This window comes from Zingiber officinale, chromosome 9A (assembly GCF_018446385.1).
Source record: "Zingiber officinale cultivar Zhangliang chromosome 9A, Zo_v1.1, whole genome shotgun sequence".
Lineage (NCBI taxonomy): Eukaryota > Viridiplantae > Streptophyta > Magnoliopsida > Zingiberales > Zingiberaceae > Zingiber > Zingiber officinale.
Window position 1 is genome coordinate 134,108,394 of NC_056002.1, and position 5,017 is coordinate 134,113,410.

At 33.3% G+C, this 5,017-nt stretch overlaps 1 long non-coding RNA gene across 2 annotated transcripts; it reads right to left on the reverse strand.

Annotated features, from left to right (window-relative positions):
• Positions 1-2,307: 2,307 nt before the first annotated feature.
• LOC122020403 lies at positions 2,308-5,017 on the reverse strand. Of its 2 annotated transcripts, XR_006122217.1 has the most exons (4): positions 4,325-5,017; positions 3,988-4,087; positions 3,809-3,882; positions 2,308-2,522 (listed from the first exon to the last, which is right to left on the reverse strand). It is a non-coding gene; the product is annotated as an uncharacterized LOC122020403 (long non-coding RNA). The 2 variants fall into 2 exon arrangements; XR_006122216.1 differs by lacking the exon at positions 2,308-2,522 and having other exon boundaries at positions 3,808-3,882; positions 4,325-5,014.

Below are 5,017 nucleotides of genomic sequence, written 5' to 3' on the forward strand. Positions count from 1 at the left end.
TTGGTATTTAAGTACGAGCGTGGCACGTGACCGGGGGTGCGCCAACCGGGGAAAGTGTCAGTTGCGTAATTGAGAAAACAGGGAGACCGAGTGCTACGTGGCGTAGTTATCGTAATTGGTTTTTTTATATTAAAGTACCCCGTTAACTTTGTTAAAAAAGGGAAATTATTTTTGTAAATACAAAAAAAAATACCCAAATCTACTCCCACAGCACCCTACAAGTATTAAGTATCTCGTCATTAATTTTAGAATGATCAATTTAACTTTTATGAGAATTTTTTATTTATCTTCAGGATAAATTAAGGACTTACAACAATTATTATGGATGGTCCATCAATCTAATATTTTTAGGATAACTGTCTATTAAAAAATTTATTTATTAATTCATTAAAATTAAATTAAAATTAGGACTCGATCTTTATATATTCAAAAAATTAAAAATACGTCCTTGTCTATTTCACTAAAATGTGTATAAAGTTTGTATGGACTTGGTAAGATGAAACGTATGACTCTACGTAATATAGAAAAGGAAATAAACATCAAAATAAGCAACATTTAAAAAATTAAAAGAAGATATTTTAAAATTAGCACTTATCTATCAAAGAAAATAAATTAAAAAATAGAGTGGTTGCAATAATTAGATATTTGATTTGTTTATTATTTAATAATTACATTCTCTATTTAAGCAATAAATAAGGACTTAATTATAATACTAACTAAATTATGTTCTCTTTTTACTCATTTAACATATTTATTATTAAATAGTATAACAACTCGTCAAAAAAATATCTTTAATCATAAAGTCTCATCCTTGGATTTTAAACCCTCTTGGGTAATAAACTTCTACGCTAGAGTTAAATCTTTATCTTTAGGATGGCGTTGAGGTTTTTTAAAAAAGTGTTTTCGTCGAAAAGGTTTCTAAAAGCTTTTCGTTCGCATCGAATTGTGCTCAACAAGGATGGGCTAGGTTAAGTCCATTGTTATCAAAATTGAGAGTTTAGATAAAATCATTAGAGTAATTATAAGATTGGATTGTAAAATTAAATCGTAAAATTTACATCATACTTTAATTTAAATCAATTTTAAAAGAAACCTGATATATTCTTTTTAATTGATTATTAAATGTTTTAATCCAAATTATAACATAAATCTATGTATAGAACATTTTAATTCATATAATCATAAATTACTCATAATTTTAAACTTTTAAACACCAAATATTTACCATGAAAATACAACATAAATATAAATTCAAATCTAAAGCTTAAGTTCAAAGATAAATCACTACAAAAAATAAGACTTTTAGGGACAAATTTTGGGACGAATTTTAAAAAATAATTCGTTGCAAAATTTTTTGGGTCGAAATCAGGGACGAAAATTTTTTCGTCCCAAAATGGTTGATGCCAACTTTTGGAACGAATTATGGTTTGTTGCAAATTTGGCAACGAATTTGGGGACGAAATTGGCGACGAATAATATTTTCGTCCCCAAATTCGTTGCAAAAAAATATACAAATTTGCAACGAATAATTTTTTTGTTGCAAATTTAGCAACAAATTTGGGGACGAATTCACATAATGGTTTGTTGCAAATTTGGCAACGAATTTGGGGACGAAATTCGCGACGAATAAAAGTTTCGTCCCCAAATTCATTGCAAAAAAGCATACAAATTTGCAACGAATAATTTTTTTGTTGCAAACTTAGCAACGAATTTGGGGACGAGTTTACATAAGTTTTGTTGCCAAATTTGTCTCTATTTTTGCAACAAATTTGGGGACGAATTCGGAGACAAATTTTTTTTTGTTGCGAAGTTTGTCCCTAATATTGCAACGAATTTGGGGACAAATTCGGTGACAAAATATGTTTTGTTGCCATTTTTGTCCCTAAATTTGCAACGAATATAAATTTGTTGCAAAATTGGCAACAAATTTGGCAACAAAAATTGCCAAATTTCATGAAAATATTAATAATTCAATTTTGTCCCAGAATTCGTCCCAAATTCTGGGACGAATTTTGGGACGAATTTTGTGGATTCGTCCCAGAATTCGTCCCAGAATCTGGGACGAATCCACAAATTCATCCCAGAATCTGGGACGAATCCAGAATTCGTCCCAGATTCTGGGACGAAATCTGGGACGAAAATAAATTTGTCCCTAATTATGATAGAACGGGGACAAATCATTTTCGTCGCCAAATTCGTCCCTATATTAAATATTTTTTCCAGATTCAATTTATTTCTACAATTCAATCCATAGATACATAAACACCAAATTCAAATAACATATAATATACATTCAACACATCCTAATTTCACATACAATATTAATAATTGAACTCAACTCATAATTCAACAAATATAAAGATCTCAACAATCTTGTTCAAGCTTCTAGAAAATATTATACAAAGTTCAACAACCCAATCTTATATAAGTTCATCATCCATCAAGAAGGTAAATAAACTAATAATACATCAATTCATCTTCGTCTGCCACAAAAGCTTTGCTCCCCATCAAATCTCCTTTGCCTACATAACAACAAACAAATAAACCAGATCATGTGTAACAAGAAAGATTGTAAATATGATACGATATGACCATGTAACAAGAACGATTGGAAAAAAGACATAACTGTGAAATTCCTTAAACATTCAAATAAATGCCCTATTTACCAACGATATAACCATCCATGTGATAGCAACGGTAAATAAAAGTATAAGAATTATCGTGAAGCTAAGTACAAGTATCGTAACTATGATACAACCTAATATAATTGGCACATCATATATATAGAGAGAGAAAGAGATCTTGTGTAGTATGGTATTAGGGTTCAAATTTCCTCACTTTGTTCACTTTATTTTTTATTTTAATTTGCTGAATTTATAGTTTTGTCCTTGGTTTGGTTGTATTTTGGTGTTTAATGTAAACTAAAGAATGTTTAAAATAATTTCTGTGAATATGCAAATAATTTCTGTAAACTAATGATGGTTTTCATGGTGAATATGCAAATCTTTCTTCCTTTAGCTTTCATGCACCTGATCCTCATCTAAGTGAAACGGTTGCTAATTTCTATGTATTTTAGTTGAAACTTACTATGGATCCTGGACTAGGAGTCTAAGACACAACTACTGTTCTTTACACTAGTTCTTTTCTCTAGTAAGTTCAATCACTTGCTTTTGGTACAAAGTTTACTTATTGCTAAGCAAATATGATTAATTGTAAAGTGTCACAAAACGTTAGGACGACCAAAAAGGATATATTTTCGGAGCTCATTTATCAAACTATAAAAATTAAGCAAAATGATGGCATCAAAAGTTGTTGGATGCTTGTTGATCATTTTTATTAATTTCGCCTAATTGATTCTTTTCACATCCTCCTTGTAATCCTCTCCTCTTTTATGCTTTTATGTGGACATCTTGTATATGTGGTACTAATAATTAAGATAGGCTGATGAAGGGACTTGGCTTTGTTTAAATTAGATTGCCTTTTAATACGGAAAAGATGCATATCATGAAAAAAAGTTGATTTATGGTTTGATAGTTCTAAATTCAGATGTGTACAATTAATTTTGAAAATCTTAATTGGTATATTTTTTGATTTCTTTTACATAGCTATATTATCTTACAATTCAGATGTGTATAAATAATTTTGAGATTTTGGACATAAGATCGCTACTGAGTTTATCTAATACTTCTGTTTGCTTGTTTTTCATCTAAAACATGAATAATTAACAAAAGTTCAGACATATTAGAAGCATACAATTGAAGAAAGGACGAATAAGTGTAGGAAGAGTATAAAAGTAAAATTATCTCACTATAGAAAATGCTAATTCCAATGACCCATATTTCAACTTCAGATCATTTGATTCTTTGGAAACCTTAGCCTTATCTGCAAGAGCAATATCAGTTTCAAGAAAATCGAACCGCAACATAATGAAGCATCCTTGCTGCAAGAAGGGATGCTTTAACTTGCATTACCTACAAAGAAACAAACCTTCAGCAAGTTTCTTCTTCAAGTAGGTTAGCCGTTCCTTCAATGCCTTGAGTTCCACATTTTGCATCACTCTCCAGTTAATCTGCTGATCTGCTTTCCTCTAAAACACAAACAGCAAAACATTTAACGAAAATAAACTTACATTTCACCTAAAAGAAAGAGCATAAAAGCTGTCGAAGAAAAATCCATTAGTAAAAACAATTGAGCGAAATAAAGTTTTTTTTTTCAAACGAGATGAAAATACAGTGGTACCATTCGGGAAAATTTGAAATTGAAAGTCACTAGTGTAGTACAATACAAAGTCAAAACGCCACAGACAACAGGCTTGAAGGCTAACCTTCTTGGCGAGCAAATCGTCCAGCTTCGAATAATGAGATTTACAGACGGTATTCAGAGATTTCAACAGAGGGCTGTACTCGTTTAACCTGAAATTTCTGAAATTATATCACTACATACCGACAATTGCCCATATCCAGCTCCATATCAAAGATGATCAAAAGAAATCACTAGCTTGTGGCAGGGAGCACAAATTGATGCCAGATTTGAACCCTCGCAGATGGCGCAGCAACTGCTGCTGGGCTTCCTCACCATCAATTGACACCGGATTCGACCACGATCCAGCGACTGATCGCCAACAACAGAATGGAGACTTCGATTTTGTTTCTGGAAACTCGACTGATCGCCAACAACAGAACGGATCGTTCTCTGCTTCCAGCACGCGCCTGGCGGTGGCCAGCACGCGCCTGGCGCCGGACAGCCCACGACGGCAGGCAGCCCCGCGACGCGGACAAGATTCGGCCAGCCACGGCAAGGCCCGCGCCGTCGCCGAGAGAGGGAGATCCGAGAGCAGTGGGCTTACCAATCGAAAACCTTCCACCGCTGGAGAGCAAGCGGTTGTCGCAGATCACGCCGTCGTCGGTCGGAGATGTGGCCGAAACCCTGGAAATCGCATGTTGGAAGGGGGAACGGGGGAGAAAGAAATGGGGAAGAACATAGGAATCGGGATGAGATGTAGATATAGGGTTTTTAG